Source organism: Protopterus annectens, chromosome 5.part0 (assembly GCF_019279795.1).
Source record: "Protopterus annectens isolate FY-2018-M chromosome 5.part0, PAN1.0, whole genome shotgun sequence".
In the NCBI taxonomy this organism is placed as follows: Eukaryota; Metazoa; Chordata; order Ceratodontiformes; family Protopteridae; genus Protopterus; species Protopterus annectens.
In genome coordinates, this window is record NC_056735.1 from 267,238,788 (window position 1) to 267,264,255 (window position 25,468).

Sequence of the window (25,468 nt, forward strand, 5' to 3'; positions counted from 1 at the left end):
TAGACAATAAAATTACAATTAAAATGTAACACTTGGCTTATGAACTATAGTAGATAATAATATACAGTCAACAACCCAGTACATTAATAAGGTGCAATTGCACAGTAAGGCTTGGTTTACAGACGCTGGTAGATAATAACACACACAGACTAGGGAGGAAAAAAAATACTACAGTGTATCCTGGATAATATGACATATAGGGTAATTCAGTATTGTGTACAGTACTGTTAAGTGTACCATTGGAAATAATAAAAAGTGAGTTATATTAAAGAGTGGTAGGTAAAAAGAGGCAGTGCAAGTAGTAGAGGGTGGATTAAGTAGAGGGGTGAGTAAGGGCAAGGTCAAGGGTGAAGGAATAGAGAGATAGTCTTGAAGGCCTATAGAAAGATAATGGGTAGTGTCAGGTTGTAGAACTGGGTAGCAGAGGGGTCAATCTGGGTTGGAGCAAGGACATAGCCAGTGGGTGGTAAGACACCCTTTGAGGCTTTTTTGAATTTGATTTGTGAGGGTTCTAAGGTTAGGTCAGCAGGAAGTGAGTTCCAAATTCTGCCAACATAGTTAGAAAAGAGTGAATCTCCAGCTGAGTTATTAGATTTGAGTGTTTGAACAAGGAGTTTGTTGGATGATCGTAGTGCCCTGGGATTACTCTAAGAATTAATAAGGTTTTTTAGTCCAGGAGTTTTATCAGGTTGATTGAGGACTTTGTAGGTAACTATGAGCTGATTATAATGAAGTAAATTGGGGAATTCTAGCCACCCTAGTTGAATAAGGTTTAGGCAGTGATGAGTGTAATATGCAGAGCCAGTAGCAAATCTGGCAATGTGGTTGTAACAGCTTGAAAGTTTGCTCAGATCAGATTTATTCAAGTGGGTTAGAATAGGAGAGGCATATAGAAGGGTTGACAGTAGGTGAGTACGGGCAATGGCAGTCCTTGCTAATAGGGTTAGAAAATGTTTACTTCTGTATAGAGAGCCTATTTTTTATTAACAATTTTGATAATAAATATTATTAAAGAAAATGGCTTAAAAATTTCCTTTTAAATAATGCGAATAAAAATGGTTGACACTGAAAAGTACAGATTTAAACATTCCATTATTAAACAAAATATTAACAAGCAATCTATACAAACAATGAGGTACAGAACCCCATACTTGAATAGCATCATTATCCAAGTGTTTCCACTAAAGCCTCTACTAAAACTCATTTCCCACTCTGGCTATCAAAATATTCACTTTGTACAGAAAGTAACATATTGATTTAGAGTAACTCAGAAGTTATAGAGAATATATGAAAGCTTCCTTTATCTCAACTAGTAAGGAGACATTCATTTCCATCTACATACAGTATTACACAGACTTTTAACTTCCACATGCTATAACAATTTAAAAATATATTTAGTTATGCAAATATAACTTGGCATGTTAGTAGATATATTAAAATAAAATTATATATAATTATTTTAACAGAATAATTTGGTAGTATAATGCAGTTTACATGTACTTACAAAATTGACAACAGCTGCATATATTGAGATTTCTAAAGACTCCATAGAATAATCCATCATATTCAATTTAGCAAGATAAATGCAATCTAAATATAAGTCTGGAATATCTAATTCCCCATTGGGGTACAGATAATTATTCCATGCAAACATTAATATAATATAAAACATACAGCACTGTATTCAAATAGAAGCACCACGCATTTAGTCTTGGAATAAATCTGTATAAATTATTTTGACCTGTAAACATTTATGTCTTGAATTACTATTGCACAGGACTAGTTTTTGAGAAAACTATTGTGTGGCAGGTTACTTGTAACTGCCTAATTGTGAGTTTGAGTTACTGTGAGCTATTTTCTTCCACCAGTAATCACTATGTATGTTTGATAGGCTTATCAGCACCATAAACTATTTTATCAAAATGCTGTTGAACATAATCATAAATAAACAATTTGCTTAATAATTTGTATTCTCCCTCAGCTGGGATCAATGTTAAACAACACAACACCCATGTTTCAATTACAAGGTATGAAGACATTTTTAATAAAAAAAAAAAATTAAATATGAAAATATGTCATAATAGATCTGATCTTGATGTAAAGAATTTGAATGTTGCATGTAAGTTAAATTTTGTTTACATACCTAATTAACATCAAAGTTCTTCTCCATAGCATGTAAACTGACATGTATAATGTATCTTTCACTTTAAGAAGCGTGGGAAGAGAAACAGCTTAGATGTGACCTTTAACTCAGCCAAGTACATCATTAGAGAAACGCCTTGTATGGTTTAGAGAACAATGCACCCTCGCAATGAATTTACCACATAAAAAAGGGAGCAAAATAAAGGGAATTAACTTGCGATGTCAGCGGGAAGGCAAGAAACCAGTGAGTGGACTAAATGAATAATTTAAGTGTAACATGAACTCGAACTAAACTAAACAGTTTTCTCTTGAGTTCAAAAGAACTGTGGACTGACTAAAAAAGGGAACCCACAAACAAAACTAGCAGCAGATTATAAATAGATCCCAAGCCACTACTTTCCTTTTTCCTTATTTATAACAATGTTTTATGATTCCTATGATATATAAAAGTAAAAAGAAATTAAAGTTTATATTTGTGCATATAACTGAAATGCAATATATATTTGAAAACTATCATTTATGCAACCTTTTTAATTGTGCATTTCTACTGTATATATTTCCATAAGCTTTCATACTGAAATGGCCATTTGACTATAAATTTTGTAAATAGCAGTATTTATAGTTACAACTAGCTATTAAGCATATATGTAACGTATGAAGTAAAACCTTTAGTAATATTAATATTTTCATCTGTCATACAAGTTTACAGAAAGGTGACAAATGTTTGTCTTGAGTGTCTTTGCTTGTATAATCAATATTTAGCTGGTATCAACAGAATTTATCTAAATATTACCTAGTTCTATAATGACATAGACAAAACAGTAAAAGTGAAAAGATAAAGAAAAATAGAAAAGCATTTACCTTTCATAAAGCTTTGAGTTCAAGTTTCTTTTGATGGGGAGTATCAGTAACATCAAGGTTATGAGCTGATATACATGTAAAATGATGTAGCATTTAAACACTATGTAGGGTATAATAAAGACAATTATTAAAAAAAAATATTTGTCTTTTAGTTTCTTCTTCTGATCTAAAGGCTTCCATTCATTTTTTTCTGCTTGTCTCTTTAAAGAGGTACTGCTTCACTCCATTCCTTCTACTTGGTCTAAAATGTTATTAGACATTATGTGGGATGCATCCGAGTCTAGGGAATCAACATTTTCACACCATATGATAGAAAGATCTTCAGTCTAGCTGGAAACAGCAAGTGCACTTTGATTTTTTTCTTTTTGAGTTTTCCTATTAAAAGAAGACATTATTTTCTTTTTGAAACCACTATTGACAAGTAATCATTGTCCAGTCTTATTAGGGAGTCCATATATTTAATTGGTGAATTAGTCCAAGCAGTTGTCAAGACTAGTTATTTATCTTTGATGGAAAAAAACTTACAATAATGGAACCTGGGTTTGTTTTCAATTTATTGGAAACTGAAGGAACTACTAATGACCTGTGTGCTCTTTTAATTCTGAATGAAAGAGATTCTGGCAAATTCGCAATATTAGGAAGCCAAAATGTTAAAAAGTTGACCATGTTATCACCTTCAGTCTTCTCAGGCAGTCCATAAGTGTACAAACTGTTTCTTCCAATTTTGTTTTCAATATCATCTATTTTGTTCAACAAAGTAGTATTTTGATTTAGTGGTATTCTTATTCTGTAACTCTTCCTTCTATATCATTTAATGACTTTTCCATACCAGAGATTTGGGTTTTGTGCTGCATAATTATTTCTTGTAACTGCTACATTTATTTTGAACATTTAAAAGTATTGAGTTTACTGTCCATTTTGTCAAGGTTAATTGATAGATCCTGAATACTGGAGAGTAAAAATTATATTCCTTTTTTACTGAAGAGTCTTGTAAGTTATTTTAAGAGTAACTCATTCTGAAGAAAAGTATTGAGAGTGTCCCTTCTGCTTGAAATTTGACAGGAATTCAAAATTATAGAGATAAACTCCCAATGTAATCTTCCAAAAACTTCAATAAAAGATGTTCATTGAAAATAAACAGTCAACTACATCCACAAATTAAAATTTCCTGTCAGAAATATAACTTAGATAGCAGAGCTAAGGAAGTGTGCTGCTAACTTGCCACCATCTTGGTCATAGCCCTTTCAAATATTTTTATAATTAATTCTTGACAACTTTTTTTTTATGTCCGTTCTACTCTCTCCTTCCCTCTCCTTCTTCTCTCCTAACCTCTTTACTCCTGTCCTATCTTCCATTACTCTCTAACTTCCATCACTCACTTCAAGCTACGTCATTCCTAGTGGTCTCAATAGTGTAACCTAACTTGTCTTCAAATAGCCCTTTCTATCCCCTGCTTAACTAATTTTATCTACTGCTTATCTCATTCTATATACTCTCCTATTTCTCATGACTTCCTTGTATTTCCAAATCATATTGCTGTGTATTTTCTTTCATGATATTTTTAATGTTAGGCAGTAGTTTCTATTGAAATGAATGAACTGTGTAAACTGCTTAAGTTTCTGAGTTTTAGACAGTTTGTATAGGTTTTGATGAGTCTAGTGTCTCAAGGGCCACTCTGCACTTCAGGGCTTGGATTACAAAATGATTCACACTTGGGGTAACATATTACTGCAAACACTTATACAGCACCTAATTCTGCAAAAGGCATGGACATTCTTCAAGTTGTATAAACTAATCATGAATGTGGAACACATACTGGTTAACAAAATCCTAACACTCCTTGCTGCATAAGAACATTTTTAAAATTATACATTGGTAGAGCACATAGTGAATATTTCAAGTTCGCTGTCATTGCCATTGAAATAAATGTTCCTTCCTATATTAAGCAGGTGCTCTCTCTCTCTCTGTCTCTGTCTCTCTCTGTCTCTCTTTCTCTCTCTCTCTCTCTCTCTCCCCCTCTCTGTTGGAGGTATTACAGCAAGCATTGTATAAGGAAAGCCCATATGCCAACAGGAAAACAGCCAGTGTAGAAAAAAAGCATTGCATTTGTTTGAATATGCATTCAAGTGTATTAAGTGACCCTAGGAAGCATGCACTAAACAGTTTTAAGTGGAATCAACCCCTTCATGTACAGTTGATCATTTTTCAAGTTTTTATAGATGTCTGATAGATTTGATGTACATGTAAACAGACAGTATACCAACTGAGTACTCCTTGACACAACATTGCAGGCAATACATTTTTTCTGTGTAATACCTGTAGTGTTACTGATGATATACAAATGGTTGGTGCTGTAGGGACAGCCGATCTCAGGGAATCTCTGCAGCCAAGTATCAGGATCAGGTGCATTCCAGTTTCACTGAGACTAGTAATGGGATTCATTAACTTACTGTTTTTGAAATCCATTGAATTCTATTAACTCTTCTCACTTTATTGTTCAGATAAATTGGTGAGTACAGTGCAGCAGTGACTGGTAATTAGGCAGACTCCAGTCTCATGTTATGAAATCATACTGGGGTTACAAGATTACACATGACTGGCCAACATGCAATTCAGGTTGACTTCCTCCTAGTAAAGGTCATTTGGGTGGGGTCAGAGATTGCAAAGTCATCCACAGTGAAACGGTCCTCCCTCCAACATAAATCACCAGTGTCCACAATCAGCTGCAAGCAATAGTCACAGAAGGCTCAAATGTCACCAGGGACAAGTCAGAAGACTTGAAGGTTGACTGGAGAGAGTGTACAAGAGTTCAAGGAAATATTCAGGGCTCTAGCACCTTGGGAAGAATAGGTATTGAAAAAGAATGGCAGCTCCTCAAAACAGCATGGAAGGATTATAAAACAGATATGCAGATGAGCCAGGTATGGAAATAAGGTACATAAGGAAAGCTGGTAGCAGAATACAAAAGTCTAGGAAGTCATCAAAAGAAAGGAGGCACGCACAAAAAAAGTAGGATATAGAAAAAATGGAAAAGGATTAAAGGAAATACTGGCTGGCTAACAAAGAGAAAAGAAAGCAGCTGCAGTAGCAAAGAACAAGGAATCAGAGCAATTTAACCAGCTTCTTGAAAGTGACTCAGCAGATGGCACATGAAAGTCTACTAGGTTGCAAAGCAAAGACAGAAGGATAAAGTAGATAGTCATCAGACATCATAAGGGATGCAAGTAACAACTTGCATCAAAGACAGATGCAAGAAGTACTTCCATCTGCTTTTGAATGAAGAAAATCCCACGGAGGCTGCACTTCCCCAATCACAGCCTGTAATGAAAGAAGAAGAATAGCCCACCCTATAACAAGAACAGCACTAAGGAAAGTGAAGCAGCTGGCTCAGAGGGGATCAAGGCAGATAAAGATCACAATGTTGGAGGAGTTAGGGGAGAAATGGCTCCAGGGGTACTCATAGCAGTGTGGAGAGAAAGCTGTATCCCAATGATTGAAGACTAAGCATTACAGTGCCAGTGTATGAGAACAAAGGGGACATTCACACTTGTGGGCAGTATAGAGGTATCACACTCTTTTCACACTGCAAGAAAGTTCTGGAGTGAGTGATTGATAAACAATTACATAAAGTGGTAGAAAGTAAGATGAGGAGTTCAGCTTCGTATCAGGATGCAGTACAAATGACCTGATGTTTACAGTGAGTTATATAGGTTCATAGGTTGGTACTAGGCTAACTGCCCTTGTGAGCCATGTTAAGCCTAGCCAATTATCCCTTGTGAGACTCAAACGCTGCACCTTGCGTTTGCAAGGCAAACACCTTAACCATTAGGCCACCCTCCCAACCATATAGTTGGGAAGAAGCTAAAGATGAGGAAAGAGTCCAACTGGGCATTCTTAGACTTTGACAAAGCATATGACAATGTCACAAGGAAGCTGATTTGGAAAGCCCCGTGATGGTTTAAAGTCCTGGAAAGATTGGCAAAATTAGTGCAGACTATATACAAGGACCCAATCATACAAGTACAGGCAGTGTTAAGACTCACAGAGGGATTTACAGGGATGGCTGGGTATGCATAAGGGTTCAACTCTGAGCCCACTGCTATTCACATTGGTGATGGACTGCATCAGTAAATGACTTGGAGGAGACAAATCAACAAATTTGTTATATGCAGATGATGTGGCATTATATGCAGACTGAACAAGAACTTCAGCAAGGATAAGGGAATAGAATGCAAAACTGAAAGCACATGGGATGAAACTGAGTACAGATAAGACAGCTGTAATGACAACAAATGGGGAAATCAGAAGAAGCTTAGAAATGAGGTAGAAGGGAAAGTACTGGAATAGGTTAATGGCTTCAAGTATCTGGGAAGAGGTGGTTCAGACGAAGGAAAGTCTGAATGTGGAAGTCAAAGCTACAGTCTGAGTTTGCAATCAACTGGCACAGAGTGTCAGCGGTAGTGTGTGATAGAAAGCTAAAGAAGCTAAAAAGTAATCTGTACAACACAGTGGTGCAGCTAGTACTACTTAATGGTACAGAAACCTGGGAAGTAAAGGCAATGCAGGTGAGGAAGCTAGAGGTGATGGTGATGAAGTGCTTGAGATGGGTGGTAAGATGTACAGTGTGGAACAGATGAAGAAATGAGGATATCAGAGCAGAAGCCAAAGCAGCTAGAATTGTACAGAAGATCAAAGATGATAGATTATGGTGGATTGAGCAAATATTCAGGAAAGCAGAAGACAGAAAGAAAAGAGGTGTCCAGTGAAGAGATGGATGGATTGTGTGACAGGAGACCTTCAGTAGTCAGGTATAACTGCCAAAGAAGGTAGGTGATTGGCAATGAATCGAGTAAGAGAGAGAGAGAGAGAGAGAGAGTAATGATGACAGTTGACGTGACACTCCAACCCCATGTAGAAAATGGGAGAAAGAGGGTTGATGATGATGATGATGATGATGATGATAACTGGGGCAGACCAGTAAGGTAGGTTTGTGGCAGTGCAGCAGCATGCTGGACTTTCTCTTTGCAGATTTATCACACAGCATTTGGAATCCTGAAGTCCTGTAATTCATTGTTAATTTCAATTCTCCTGTAGTTCTGGGCTTGTTTATATATATGCATATATGTATATATATATAGGGAAGTAAATACTGTGGCCTTTAGCCTAGTACCAACCTATGAACCTATATATATATAAATATATCTATCTATGTATATATATATATATATATATATATATATATATATATATATATATATATATATATATATATATATATATATGTGTGTGTGTGTGTGTGTGTGTGTGTGTGTGTGTGTGCATACACACACACACACACACACACACACACACACACACACACACACACACACATATATATATATATATATATATATATATATATATACACCCAAAACCAGTATTCAAGGCACTTAACAGGGATTTGCCCCCCTCCCCAATGTTCTGCGACCTTGGAGTTGGTATATATAGTTGGGGTGGTGTGAGAGGCCCCCCACACCCCCCCCAACTATATATACCAACTCCAGGGTCGCACAACATTGGGGAGGGGGGCAAATCCCAAGCTTTTGCCTTGAATACTGGTTGTCGATCAAATGAGATGTCGACCAAATGAAATGGTCTGTCGATCTTATGAAGTAGACCCATACATATATATATATATATATTTAAAACAAGTGGACCAAAAGGTAGAATGGTCACACAGACAAGCCATTTATTACAAACTGTAAGATAGCCCAATTAAGGACAAAAACACACACAAACTCCACTGCCCATCACACCACACACCACACATAGTCCACACACCTGTGTCTCACAGCTACTAAGGCCTAAACATAAACCCAACATATTAGTCATAGGAGACTCCATTGTGAGATAAACAAATGCACCCCTCACTAGGTTGGATAAGGAGAAAGTCACTGTTAATTGTTTGTCAGGTGCCAGAATCTGCCATATCACCCATGCACTAAGGTCTCTCAACAACAGGTATTGTTATGACTCTGTCATAGTCCATGTTGGCGTGAATGACTTGAGACATACCTCCCTAGACTATATGAAAAGAGACATTATTGAGCTCACTGAATATTTGTCCCAGGCAGGTATGTTTCTAGCCTTAAGCAGAATTCTACCGTCACCCAGAATGATGTCTCAATACAAATAGAAAATGATTGACTTTAACAATTGGCTTAGTTTCTGGTGTCATTCCAAGGGGATTCAGTACCTGACAGCTGGGGAAAACGTGATCGACAGACCACAATGCTTTGCCAGAGATGGCCTGCATCTGTCTCCTTTGGGCTTGGGCTTGAGGCTTCTGGCAAAGGCTCTTGCCTCCCTATAGTGCTTTTTTAGGCAATGCCATAAGGTCAAAACTACCAACATGAAAATTTCATCAAAACACAAATTAAAGGTCACGTTGCTAATCACTAGGAGTCTGAACATGCAACTGCACTCATTGCAAGCATTCTTAACCCTGGAAGATGCTGACATTTGTGCAGTCACAAAAACCTGGTTTGAAGCTGCGCGGAGCACCTCATCCATACCAGGTTACTCACCCTATCATACATTCAGGCCCCAAACCTTGGGCAGCAAACCAAAAGGAGGTGGAGTTGAAATACATATTAAAGACATACACACCTCCAGGCTGATCAAACAGTATGTTGCAGAGGAGACACTCCAGGTGCAGTTAATCATTGACAAGACTGCTATTCAAATCATAGCTAGCTACAGGCCCCCAACTTTGACACAAGATGCCCACTTCACTTATCTGGACCTCTTCAAATCCATCAAGATTCAGCCCTTTACCCTGATCCTGGGTGACTTTAGCTATCCAAGCATAGACTGGAAGAACTAGTTATGCCAAAACACAAATGCCCAGAGATAGCTTGATTTCGTTAGTGCAAATGCCTTGGGCCAGCTGGTCAAGACCCCCACAAGAGATGATAATATCTTGAACTTGGTATTAACCAACATGAGTAACCACTGCACCATCCCTACAGTGTCATTCTTCCTGGTAAGCTCCAACCACAAAGTGGTCACTTTCAAAGTCACCATCTCCCGTGACCCACCCCCAGCTAGGGTCAAACAAACAAAATTCCCCAAAGCTGATTATAACCTCCTGAGAGAAGGTATAAACAGTTTCACAGTCCCCTCCCCTTCCAGAGGAAATGGCACATATATCCAAAGCTAAACCAAAGTACTATATGAGCATGTACATAGTTGCATGGAATCATGAATACCCGACAGGACAAAATCCTCCTCCTCCTCAAGGAAGAGTAAACCTGTCTGGTGGACATCTGCAATAAATAAACTCTATAATAAAAGGAAAAAATTGCTGTCAAGGACCAAGAAGAAGCAGGTGTCTAATTTGAAGCAGTCTTTCCTTAGCCTGAACAAGAAAATAAGAGCACCAGTGAAATCCTCCAGAGCAAAATTCGAGTCCAAACTGGCCACATCTACTAAAGGCACTCATAAGGCCTTCATATATTTCTGAAATCTCAAAGGAAGCACTCAGATCTGCTCAGAACTGGTGGTCAAGGACACCACATACAGAAATGCCATATATATAGCCAACCTACTGGCAGACAAGTTCAGTGAAAATGTCAACCTTCTGTCCCCGCCGTCAGTAAATCAGGACATCCCCAGCACCATCCCCCCTCCCTTTATCTCTAGGGACCAAGTCATCACTGCCCTCTCAAAGGCAAAAATACAGCCTCCATGGGATCTGATAACATCCCAGGCTGCATCCTACATGAACTCAGGCATGAACTTGCAGCACCATTAGGCACCCTGTGCAACCAAAGCCTGAGTACTGACTTCATCCCAGCTGAGTGGAGGACAGCCACTGTCATCCCTTTGCACCAAGGTGGAGCAACCACTGATCCAGGAAATTATAGACTCATCAGCCTAAGTAGCCTGATCTGCAAGGCCACAGAACAGATTATCATGGACCTCATTAACAAGGACATTGGCAATCTCCAAACACTCGATCCCACACAGTTCGATTTCGTCAAGGGGAGGTCATGCCTGTTAAAGTTGGTTGACTTCTTTGAGACAGTCACCAAAGTCATAGATGAGAGGAAGATGGTGCACACTGCCTACCTTGACCTGGCCAAAGCCGTCGATACTATTCCCCACTCAGGCATAACAGATAAACTCACTCAACTAGGCATCAGTTTGTATGTTACCAAATGGGTAGCAAACTGGTTTACTGATAGAACTCACATAGTCAAATAGGGAAAGCCACTTCAAGCAGTAGACCCATAACAAGTGGTGTACCCCAGGGATCAGTCTTGGTGCTTCTGTTGTTTGGGATATACTTTTCTGAGGGGCAGGCCAAAACCAGTGGGCTATGGTAGACCAGGTTTTCAGATGACTGCAAGCTGGGTGCTGTCATCAGTTCCCCTAGTGATCTGGCCATCCTCCAAGAGGGTCTCACCCAAGCAAATAACTGGTGCCATACACATGGCCTCAAACTGAATACCAAAAAATGCATCATCACCTCCTTTGGGGAGAGCGACATCCCCACAAATTATCACATTAATAACAAGGTCCTAAGCACACAATCAGTTGTGAGGGACTTGGGCACTGAGGTTGATAGCAAACTGACTTTTGACAACCATATTGCTTCCATTGCATGGAAAGCTTTCTACATGGCCCACCACATTAGTTCATTAGTAAGGGTATCTCATCCAGAGACAAGGAGGTCATAACATCCCTGTATTCTTCCCTTATAAGACCCATTATTGAGTACAGTGACCTTTTCTGCATGTACCTCACAAAGTACATGCAGCAGCTGGAGACACCACAGAGGTTCCTCACCAGGAGAATCCAGAGCCTCAAACATCTACCCTACACAGATAGGCTAAAAGCCCTGTCCCTCTACTCAGTCTCATACAGACTCCTCAGAGATTACCTCTGTCTGGCATACAAAGCAATCTCTGACCCTGCCTTGATGAGATTGCTACATATCTGCAAGTCTAACTCCACTCGAGTAACCCACATGTGTAACCTCAACCTGGTCTGTGACATCAATAGGACTTGTTGGGAGGACAGATTTGTGTCCCATAGACTCCCCTTCTATGGAATAGACTCCATCTCCATGTCAAGCAGAGTACCTCATTAACCTTTTTAAGCACAACCTGGATAACTGGATGGGGAACAGAAAATACACCACTAGGATTCCACCTGTGTCCCTGCTGGACAAGGGCATCAGTTGCTGACTTGTCAGAACATGAGGTAAATTCTTGGCTAGGCTTGTAAGGGCCTTAGGGACAACAGCCTATTAAGTTACTATGATCCTATGATCTTAAGCTAGAGTTTTCACTGTGTGATACAATGATGTGGACATGCATGTTTTGGCCTTTTTATTGACTTCATAAGCTCAGCATAAGTGTAATGTTTGACTATATTTTAGAAACACAGGGTCCTTAGACCCAGCTAATGCCCATAAACATTAAGGGCCCTGTAAAATATATCAACTAACATCCAAACAAAAGGGTAATACGGTCACACAGACAAAGTATTCAGTACAAATTGCACAAAAAATAAGAAAAAATGTAATGTTTATGGGCATCAGCTTGGTTTAAGGACCATGTGTTTCTAAAGAATAGTGAAGCATTCCACTTATGCTGTGCTAATGATGTCAATAAAAAGGACAAATGTGCATGTCCACAGTTAGCAAGGTCTGGCTTTATTGGCCTAAATGTATCCATAAACACTTAAAAAGTAAAAAGTCATGGGCATTCAGAAGTCTTGCAGCTGAAACACTTGATTTCCTTATGGAGTCATTTGCATATATCCCATGGTTCTTCATTCCAAGATCTTTAAAGTATCACACGGGGGTTATTTCAGGTAGACCCATCTATATATATATATATATATATATATATATATATATATATATATATATATATATATATATATATATATATATATATATATAGCTAGATATGCACACACACACACACACACACACACACACATGTTAAGATGTGCTTCTTTTATAGTTTAACCAAAAAAAAAGACACTGGAAAAAAAGGAGGGTGGAGAGTGCTTTTCACTTCACAAATCTCAAAGACTTCATCAGAACAAATTTAAATATCTAACATTAGAGAACTGGTTTCCAGCTCTGAAACTGTAAATGTATTAGCCATTCTGGGCTGATTTCTATCCCTTTCAAATTTCTGGCTTAAAAAAAGCACGTGTTTGTGCATTTTTTGCATCGTGCAGCACTGTGGGGCTACTGTTAAACTATTCCAGGTGCCAGAAAGTCTGCTGTTCAAATTTTCCCTTAGAACTAGCTGGTTTCTCAGTAGGAGCACAAAATCTGAACCCCTGTGACTATCACTTGCTCTAGAACCTGCTGGGAAGCACTAGGAAACCTTAAACTGATACAAGCACTCAACTCTCCTTGTTAATATGGAGAAATTAATTGTAGGCACTAAACAGCCTATAATTGCAAAGTACCTTGCAAAGGTAAGGGAAAACAGCTCTTGCACTTTACAAAAAATGCACCTAAACAGGCATGTCCAAGGGTCAGCTTCCAGTGATTTCTCCTGTCCACCTGGTGAATCTGGGCATACTGGGGCAATGCAGCAACTGCCTCATGTACACAGACAACCCTCTCCTCCTACCACCCAAGACTACAACCTGTGAGAGATGCACTTACATAGCCAAACTGGAAGCAAAGCTCTCTCCAGTCAAGATTGTGCTAGACAGTCAAGAGGAGAAGGTTAACACCTGCACTACACCTCAAGCAACACATAGCCCTTCAAAACCCACACCATCAACACCCACACATAGCAACACTAAACCCACATATGCGGAGGCCCTTAATATTAACCTGCCCAAGCAACAAGGACCTCTGAAGCTGAAACGCAAACACCAGTCACAACCAAAGTGACACATAGCTCACAACACCAGTGTGCCATCCAGCAACAGCCCCTAAGGCAAGACAATGTACCCAACACTTTAGTCATAGGTGACTCTATAGTCAGGCACACTGATGTCCCACTCACCAGGCTGAACAAGGAGAAAATTACAGTCAAATGACTGTCGGGTGCCAAGATCCACCACATAATGCATGCACTCAAGTCACTCCACAAAAAGTACAAATACGACTCTGTCATTGTCCATGTTGGAGTGAATGACTTGAGACGTACCTCCCTGGACTACATGAAAAAAAGACATGGAAGAGGTCTCAGATTATGTGGCCCAGGCAGGTATGACCCTAGCCCTGAGTAGCATCCTGCCTTCACCCAGAATGATACCACAGTATAAGGACAAAATGATTGACTTTAACAATTGGCTAAGCTTCTGTTGTCATTCAAAGGGGATCCAGTATCTGTCTGCCTGAGACGACATGATCAACAAACCACAATGGTTTGCCAGAGATGGTCTTTACCTGTCACCCCTGGGATTCAGATTACTGGCTAAAGCTCTTGCCACCCTTATAGTGCCTTTTTTAGGCAGGGTTCAAAGGAAAAAAACACCACCATAACAGATACAAGCATGCAAAATCTGAAGGTAATGCTACTCAATGCTAGAAGTCTAAACCTCAAAATGCACTCTCTCTCGAGGCACTCCTAAAAATGGAGAACATCAATATCTGGGCAGTAGATGAGACCTGGTTCAAGACTCCAGAGAGCACCCCTGCAATACCAGGCTACAACTCTTACCACACTTTTTGGCCACCAAACCAAGACTGAAACACTAAAGGTGGAGGAGTATCCATATTCACCAAGGATATTCACACCTCCAGGCTAGTTGCCCAACACAATGCATCTGAAATTCTCCAGGTGCAACTAACACTAGGTAAGACTGCAATCCAAATTGTAGCTTGCTACAGATCCCCCACCATGCTCCAAGATTCTCACTACACCTTTCTAAACATACTGGAAAATATTAAGATACAACCAAACACCCTAATACTGGGTGATTTCAACTATCCTGCCATTAACTGGGAAAACTACTTGGGTACCAACACCTTTTCCCAAAGGTTCTTGGAATTCATAAATTCCAATGCCCTGGATCAACTAATCCATTGTCCCACCGGGGGCTCCAATATCTTGGACCTGATCATTACCAACATGGGAAATAGATGCTCCACACCAGTAGTCACCCCCTCATTGGTCAGGTCTGACCATAAGCAAATCACCCTTGACATCCACATCCCAACCCCACCCCCATTAAGGAAACCTCCGTAAAAAACTTCTCCAAAGCCAACTTCATGCTACTTAAGTTAGAAGTGACAAACTTCATTGCACCCATGCAGACGGGAGCTGAAAGTTCGACTGCTGAATCCTACATTAAGGCACTGTACGAGCACATCCACTCGTGCATGAATTGTGCCATCTGAAATAGAACCAAGATGATCTCCTGCAAAAAAAGTAAGCCAATCTGGTGGTCCCCTGCCATAAACAAACTATACAACAGAAGAAAGAAACTGCTGCAGAAAAGAAGAAAATCCCAGGATGCAAAAAACACCCTCACCAGCCTCAGTAAGAAGCTGAGATCCCTCATAAAATCCTCCAAAGCTAGTTAGGAAAATAAAATTGCCAAAGATTTCAAAGACAACCACAAGGCATTCTATAGTTATGTCAAGAATCTAAATGGCAATGCTCAGATCTGCCCTGAGCTAAAACAGAATGGCATTAAATATACTGATCCCAAGGATGTTGTCAATATCCTGGCAGATTTAGTGCCAACTTCACCCCCCTCATCCCCTAAAGGGCCTATCTCAATACCAAAAGATTGCCAAATTCTGGTAATCACAGCCACACAGGTAGAAACCGCATTCTCCAAAGATAAGAACACAGCATCCATGGGACCAGATGACATCCCGGGCTGTGTACTACATGAACTCCAAAATGAACTGGCAGCTCACCTAAGTGTCATGTTTAATAATAGCCTCACCTCAGGCTTCGTGCCCATTGAGTGGCGCACAGCTACAGTTATTCCACTCCGCAAGGGGGGAGATCCACCTTGGATCCCGGAAACTACCGTCCCATCTGTCTGACAAGCATGATCTGCAAGGGCATAGAACGCATTATCATGGAACTTATAAACAAAGACATTGGCAACCTTCAAACACTGGACCTCACCCAGTTTGGGTTCATGAAGGGCTGATCTTGTCTCCTGAACCTGATTGACTTCTTTAAATCAGTCTCCAGAGCTGTGGATGAGGGTAAGGTGGCCCACACAACCTATCTGGACCTCGCCAAGGCCTTCAACATCATCCCCCACTCTAGAATCATAGATAAACTTACTAAGCTGGGCATAAATCCCTACATCACTTGATAGGTTGCCAACTGGCTTACTGACAGAACCCAGACTGTAAAAGTAGCCGACTCCAAATCCAGCTCCAGATAAGTGACAAGTGGAGCACCTCAGTGTTCAGTCCTGGGACCGCTCTTGTTTGGCATCTACTTCTCTGAAGTACAGGCCAACACTAAGAGACTCTGGCTAACAATGTTCGCAGATGACTGCAAACTGGGAGCCATTATTGAATCCCCAAATGATGTGGATATTCTACAAAAGGGCCTTACAGAAACAGATGCTTGGTGCCAGAGCCATGGGCTCAAGCTTAATGCCAAGAAATGTATAGTTATTCCCTTTGGAAAAAAACATGTACCCATGAATTACCACATAGGTGGCAGTACACTAAACACTGAAAGTGTGATGAGATACTTAGGGACACAGGTGGACAGTGGTCTCACCTTCGATAACCACATCGCCACAACAGTCAGGAAATCCTTCTATGTGACACACCTCAAAGGGATTTTCATCCAGAAAAAAGGAGGTCATTGTCCCACTGTACTCATCCCTCATTAGACCCATTATAAAGTACAATGCCCCGTTTGGTATGTACCTCACAAGACATCTGCAACAGCTGAAAAGGCCGCAGAAATACCTCACTAAAAGAATCACAGGCCTAAAGCAGATGCCCTATGCTGACCATCTAAAAAAAACTCCAGCTATACTCTGTGGCATTTCGTCTACTCAGAGGCAATCTCTGCTTAACATACAAGGCCATGTCAAAGCCTGAGCTGCTGGACATACTCCACTTAAAGAAATCCCAATCCCTCAGAGCCACACGCTCCAGGGATCCAAACCTTGTCATCACAATGAACAAAACATGCTGGAGGGATGGATTCCTGACCCAGAGACTGCCCATACATGTCAAGCAGAGCACTTCCTTGGCCCTCTTCAAAAGGAACCTTGACGATTGGATGGGCGATAGGAAATTCACCTTGGGGATCACGTCAGTTGCCCTGCTAGACAGGGGTCCAGGGAAGTAAATATTATGGGAAGAAATATCAGGGGAATTGTTTGGCTAGGCTTGTATAGGCCCTAGGGCCGATAGCCTAGTACCAATCTATGAACCTATGAACTTTTTTATTATTTTCAACTTTTGATGAATGTTTGATACATTTTATATTTCTAAACTTTTTGTTCTGCAACAGTCTTTGTTGCCTGCATCTTTGATGTTTCTAATGACTTGGCAATATCAAGAATACATTCTAATTTTAATTCTAACTCAGACAATGGGCCAGATTTGTGAACGGCCACACTAAGTGCAGCTATTGTGTACACAGTGAAGTGCTTCATGTACATGACATCTTGCTATTTGGTATTCATTAAATGACTCTACTCTCAGTGTACAGCCTCAAAACAAGAATAAACAGCAGAATAAGCTAATGAAAGACTAAGTAGCTGAATTACATGCTAATTAACTGATCCAACATGCCAGAGTTATTCAGGAACCCATAAAGTAATCATGTACACTCAGTGTAACTATTTGCCCTGAAATCCCAAACTCTTTGTATTACAGCCATGACTACTCTTAAAAAAAACATGTTTGGGGTTGCTGCTGTCATCATTAATCTCTATGTGCAACAGGCTTTAATTCAACATGTCACTGCTGCTGTCAGACCTCAGCCAAAAACAAGGGTGTGTAGACCATGTCTGACTTCCCATGGGCTGCATGACAGAGAAATTGTATAGCAATATTAGGTGGGCAGGGAAACACGAGGGGAAATATGCAACCTCTACCACCCTCACCTGAGACCCCAGGGAAATCTTGGAGAACCCATCCCAGGGGAAAAATAAGGTATGTGTAGCTTTAGGTATACTAGCTAAAGGTACTTTCTAGATACCCACAAGGGATATATTAGGGGTGTCACAGACCTCAGCTTCCAGAATATTATATCATTTTCTAAATGCTACAACATGAATGGGAACATATATGTTTCCCATGCACCACTGTGGAGAGATCAAGAACCATGTAGAAATTATATGCAACCACACATTCCCCCTGAAGTTTTGGGGCCATAGACTGCACACACATAGAAATAAAAGCCCCCTCCAGTGAACAGGGAAGGAGGTACATTAACAGGAAGTGATACCACTCTATTAAATGACAGGTTGTCTGTAATACCCAAGGGATCATCTGCTATATCTATGTAGGTAACCCAGAAAGTTTTCACGACTCACACATATGGCACACCAATGAGCTGTATAAAAGGTTTGCTAGGGGTAACTTTCCACAAGGGCATCTAGTGGGAGATGCAGGTTGTACACTTGAATCCTGGCTCATGACACCTATGAGAAACATCCCCACTGAGGAAGGATACAACAATGCCCACACTCAAACTAGAACTATCATAGAACATGTATTTGGCTTTTTCAACTCAAGGTTCTGGTGTCTAGACACATAACATCTGCAGAAACATTCACTTTCTGTTCCATGTTGCACAATATCATTCTCAGGAAACAGCTTCCATAAAGACAGCTAGGGGCAGAACCACAGCTCACAGTACCACAGCAAGGCCAACAGCTCCAGTAGATACAGATGAGGCACCTGAGGGAGACCAACCAGCCATAGATTCTGCCTGCAGATGTAGGTGTGCATGATATGTCATGGCCCTGGCTAAGTGGCAAAGGACAGAATGCACACTGAATACCTAAGTGAGAAACTAAGAGCTAAGTACATACAAATATTAAAACTGATGCCTGCAAAATTGCACAACCTATACTTAACCACTAGATGGCTGTGTTTTGCTAGCATCAGACAGAGACAACCTCAGAGGACACATCTTTTATCTACAGTAGCGTAGTAGCCTCACAGCAAGAGGTTCTCCCATTCGATTCTCGGATGGAATGCCTTCTGTGTGGAGTCTGCATGTACTCCCCACAGTTGAGTGATGCTTAAAGACATGTAGGTAGGTGCGTGCATTAATGGGTGTGCCTTCTTTGAAGGCTAGGCACCGGGCTGGCAACTTGGCATCGTAAAAATTCACTGCCAATCATTAGGGGACCGGAGTTCCACTGTGGCAACGCCTAACAGGGAAAAGCCAAAAGACAATTTATTAACAAGGTAAATCTGGAACCTGTATAGAAAATCAACAGAGTTATATAACATTTTACTATCGTATGAAAATAATTGTCATATTCTCTTTTGATAACAAAAGAAATGTCAGTAATGGCTTATGACTGATGTTTGCAACATACAGCTATGAATTTTGCCCAATACAGACCATCAGCATTTTAGCTGACCAGTGAATATAAACCAGTGAGCAGGTGAATGGTAGCATCATTTACACATGTATAAAAATAAGCACAATTTAATTATCTACTTTGATTGCATTACTAAGAATCTTAACAGAAATACAGTGAGAGTCAGCAATTATAGATGCAATAATTCACAACTAATTATGAATGATGATTTAAAAATGTTATTCTGCAATTCATTTGTATTAAGGATAGTTCAGAGTGACCAAGCATTAGCTATCCACTTGGTGCATCAAGCATATGCAACCTGAAGTCACAAATAAATGTGCAAAGGGCAGGGTACAAACATCATCACTTGAACAGGGAGGAGGGTGGGGGAAGAACAGAAGGGCAAGACTGACACCAAAGTAGTAAATGTGTGCAAGTAAAGCAAACATTTAAATTTATTCCTTAAATATCCAATCTACCTTGCCAGTAGCAAGAAATGTATAGCAGTTAACAGTACTGCTTAGATAAGTAGTGTGTGTGTGTGTGTGTGTGTGTGTGTGTGTGTGTGTGTGTGTGTGTGTGTGTGTGTGTGCGTGTGTGCAGGTACACAATCAAGCATTGTACTAGCACTATGTCCTGGCATCTTGGACTGGTGAGATGCATGCATGGTAGACATTCAGTTTAGCGTCATCACCCCCGACCACTAGAACTACCTCTACCAGGAGTAGCACTGCTAGTTCTATGGCCTTGATTAGAATTTGGGGTGCTACCTAAATGCGAGTTATATCTGTTGGATGAACTCTCATCCTGACTACATCTTGGACCTAGACTATGTGGCCTACCACTTCTGGGTGTGAACACTGTAATCACTGATGGAGCAGTAGAAGTAGAGTCACTACAGGAGTGGGATCCTGCATGGCCACTTTGGATAACATCAAGCAATGTGATGGCTCTTCAGCCACATAAAGACCCTCCCAGCAGACATTCTGTTATAGACACTGCCTGATCCAGACTGTCATTCATACTGCCCAGGGAGTTACCCACACAGTTCAGGCAGGCCCGGGAATCAGAATGTATAATGTTTAGTACTCACCCTATCTCTTCTGTGGCCCTTGTGGAATGTACCTGTGCCTCCATGATGGACCTTAACATATGTTGTGTGGCACCTACTGACACACCAACACCAGGAGAAGGGTGGACAGCAGGCATCCTGCAAGCACCCATAACAACCTGACTGTGTGACACCTTGACCTTGTGATGGCTATGGGAAGGATCAACCAGTTCTGCAAATGGAGTAACCACGCTGCCCTGATCAACTGTGTCACCTTCGACTTGTACTTGTCTCAGGTTTCTATGTCATGGGTATGCATAGACATATTGACTGTGTCTGAAATAGGGGGATGAGATGCTGGAGGCATAATCTCAGTGTCAGACTGACCTTCTGCACCCCCAGGCTATACCTCTTCATTGCCACCATCATCATCAGATGCTACTGACTCTCTGACATCAAGCAGTAGGAGTTCTACAGTACCACTGTCAGGATCATCTATGATAACAAGTATTCAATGTAACAAACAGTGATCAAACCTATGTTATTTGAAAATTATATTAAAATTAAGAGATGCTAAATCAATGAAGGCAAAAACATTTCAGTTACACATACATCTACCTTTAGTAGTAAGAATACAGAAGGTGTGCTCAACATGTGCAGGTGGTCATGAAAAAAGAGAACCAGATGTGCCTAGCTATAGGAAAGTGAGATAAAACATGGATGATAAGCATCATAAAGCAAATGGCACAAGAAACAGAAAACAATTTCCTTTACAGCTGTAGAATGACACATCTTATACAAAACTTTACTGTCCAGTTCACTCGCCTCCCTTTACCCTTCCTTCTCCCTCTACCTCAGTGTCTCTTCTAACCCAGCCTTCTCTCTTTCTCTCTCTCTCTCTATGTAACATATGACATTTTTATATCTGTAATGACAAGTATTAATTATATTGCATACCTGGAAATTCTGCAGTAGTCACACTTAGGTTGTCTTCCATGTCAGAATCAGCATCAGCAATTCTGTGTGAACCCTGTGCTGATCTATCTGGATCTCTGACAGTCAACTGGAACTCCTCTGTTTCAGTGGAAGCAGCAAGACCACCTCTGTAGCCACATGATCACAGGCAGTTGCAGCTGCTCGATGTCTGGCTGCTGTGATCACATCATGGTCCCTATGTCTTATTTTGGAATATGCATGTCCACAGTTTTAGACTGCAATAATATTATTGACCACCTTCTCCCAGATACAGTTATAGGAGGACTTTTCACCTCTTCCTCCCTAAGAGGAATGACCCATGGAAATGTAATGCCTGAATGATCACATCATTCTCAGAGTCACTGTATGGTGTTTTGTTGTGGTACAGATGTCTTAAGTGCTATAGCCCTGTATGAGAAGAAACATAAAAGGAAAAAAATGTGTAAGTTATCAAAAATGATTAACAAAACAAAAATATATATGAATATATCCATCCATCACACACAAAATACATGAAAAAGTAAGGCTCCATATGAGTGCACATAATTTAATACAGTCTCCCCAACTGCTAGACAAAGAAAGGAATGTATACAACTTTGCTAAGAGGGCAAACATTTCTGTAAGTCTGTAGCACATTGCAGCAATAACAAAAATAATGTACACCTTTCAAGAAAAAAATGGATAATAATTGTGTGTGATATCTACTTCTGTGGAGTGTAGCCAGGTATACATCACAGTCTTAATACAATTTTGAGTGCTAATAATGCAAAACCCCCATGGCCTTGCTAATAATTAATACAGCAGCCTTTTGGACTAAGTCATCAGCTTCCTGGATTAAACTTCCCATTAATTGTTAGGTATCATTATTTAGAAATATTTTAAGGGTCAAGAAATAACTGATATACATTGCTTTGCCAACAATTAGTGAGAATAATGCAGACAGTAAACTAATAGTTGTATTGTGAATGCAATCTATCAGCTGGGTTAAAATACATCAAGTTGTAAAAAAAGAAACCTACCTTTTCAACAAGTCAGTTGTTATAGTAGAAACAAATTGTTAAAGCAAATTGAGCAGTAATGAGCTCTTTGGATCTAAGAAGTATCTCCTACTATGATACAACTCCATCACAGAATTAAATTTATATTGTGAAGATTCAACCCTCTCAGCATGATGAGGTGTGAACTCATTAGCACTCATGAAGTCTACAACCTGCACTAAGTTCAGGACAGGTAGACATGGTGTAAGGACCTACATGACTGTATACACACCCTAGCAGTACAAGGATGTTCATTGAGAAGAACTACCTGCTAAGAGCTTGCAAGTGTGAAAGATTAGTCTGACTTCAGGAACAATCAGTGTTTCACAGTCCTATTTAATGTAACTTTCCCTTACAGATGGTGTGTCATGGAGAAGAGACCTATAAGAAAGTCTGTGAGCACATTGACTGACTTAGGAAAGCAGCATTCCTAACATTTTTATGATTTGTTTATGACAACACTTTATGTCTTTGAATAAATTGTGTCTGCATTTCTACGAAATTACATTACACACTGAAACATATATAAATTGCAAGGCAAATCGCATCAGTTTTGCTAGAGAAACATAGATAAGGGAATGATGCTCACAAAAAAGAGAGAAGAAAAAGCTGCAGTGTTACAAATTTTTATTTTATAATTTTATATTGTGTAAGGAAATATTACCTTAACTGCTGCTGATATCACACACATCCACACATCTAACTGAAAATTACACAGGAAAATTTTAATTGTGTTGCAAATATGTCAATTAACGCTATGTCACATCTTGAGTATGTGTCACCTACTTTTTTCTTCACAGCATACATATGTGTCTGTGGCACATAGTGATAACCTCAATTGTATATGCTAAATGTTTTGCTGTCTTAGGGCTCAAGTCCAGAGGAGGTGCTGTTTGTGTGAACATAATGATGTTTAAGGAGCATATGTTCATGTTACAAGACCACAAAGTTGAAATATTAGAAACTGTATATTTTACCTACTTGTTTCAGAATGTTTCCACTATTTAGGTAACATTTTCTTTTTTTTATCTTTCTCTTCATCATTTGTTTGCCATTTGGCATTGTGCCCTCTTGACTGCAAATGGTCCCTGACAATGAACAACAGGTAACTTCCTAAGGAAAAAAAGTGAACATTTTAATTTCAGATGCTTTCTGTAGAGCAAATGATCCTGGTACCGATGCATGTCCATCAGGACTCTGGATAGTACTCAGTGAAGAAAATGCACCTGTCAGGTAACTTACCCTGTGGCATAAGATGTAAGTGCAGTGAGCTTTAAGAAATATAACAGCTGACGCAGAGTTTGAATCCAATTTACAGATAAATTTACAGAGGGGGGTCATAAATACATTTGTCACAACATTTTGACTAAAAATGCAACAATATATGCAAATGAGTATCATAACTATGTTTATTGAAACACATGTATCATTAATGATTTCTATATAAGCCCAATATAATGTGTGTAAGTTATGTTAAACATGACATTGAAGATATTTAATGTAGAATGCATATACATAGGTATGATGTGCACACTCTTTTTGTTATAATTACTAATTATCACGTCATAAGTATGCGTTTATGACAGGATGTCTTATGAAGTATGTATGTATGTATCTAACCTAACCCACCATGTATTACATAGGTTGTGCAACTGCATGAACCTGAAATGTATTATACAAACACAAATATTGGCCTTTACATAGAAATGCAGTCTCATGACTAAGTAAAGTCACAGACATGCAGGCATCAATGAAGTATATCTCCATTCATTTTTAAATTGGTATACCACTAATTACCATGTTAAAATGTAAGTTCTCCTATGACACTGACAATCAATAAACAAAGTTTAACATTTTATCGTTTTTTATTCTCAGGGGTTTGATTCCCAGGTGGTACTACTCAATGTTACCAGTGTGTAACTCCCAACTGGCCAGTATGTCACTAGTCATACCATTTTTCCTCCAACCAACCATGATCATAACAAACACCATAAAGCATTTCATTGATTAACATTGGAACATATGTCAATAGTTTCAGCATCATGCATTACCAGATCTCACTGCCATTTTTCTCACTTTCTGTGCTTTTTGATATAATCTGTGCCAATATGTCTGGCAAGCCATTGCTGCACTTCCAAATGCACAAATGTAGTTGACAAGGCTGTGCATCCTTACACACAAGCTATTACATGTAAAATATAAGCCATGCACCAATGTAGACACATATTTTTAGCTTGACTGCTTCAGACATGACTAGCAATGATAGGGATGGTTTTCCATTTAGAGCACAAAGGTGGGGTATTGAGGAGTCCAGAATTTTTGTGACACTCCTCATGAAGTGGCAGAACCAGAGGCTGCTGCAGGTGAATAATACTGAGTGTCAGTATAAGGCTGGGGCTTGAAATAGCTTGGCCAAGGCTATCTCGAGTGCAACTTGCATCCCATGCACTGAGGAGCATAGTCATCACCATTGCAGTGACATGAAGAGCACAGCAAGACCTCCTGGACAAATAGGAGACTGAATTTAAGACTGCAAGCACTCCTCATTTGGTAAGTATACTCACCATTCACCTGTCCATGATATGGCATTAATTAGCCAGCCAACACAATTACTCCTTGTGCTATCATATCTGTCAAAGGAAAAACAACTTCAAAATTATCAACACATGGCAGGTTCAGGTTAAGGCACTTTAATCTTGCAGCAAGGAGACAAAAACGTGCTAATACAGAGTTTGTCTAACTAGAATCAGGAAGTGAAGCTATTCTTATACATTTCTTAGGAGGCATTGCCTACTAAGCTGGCGTAATAAATCACAAGTTCTTTCAATATTATTTCATAGCAGCTGTTTGTCCATGATTTTCTGCTGGCATATCAAGTTTACAAAAA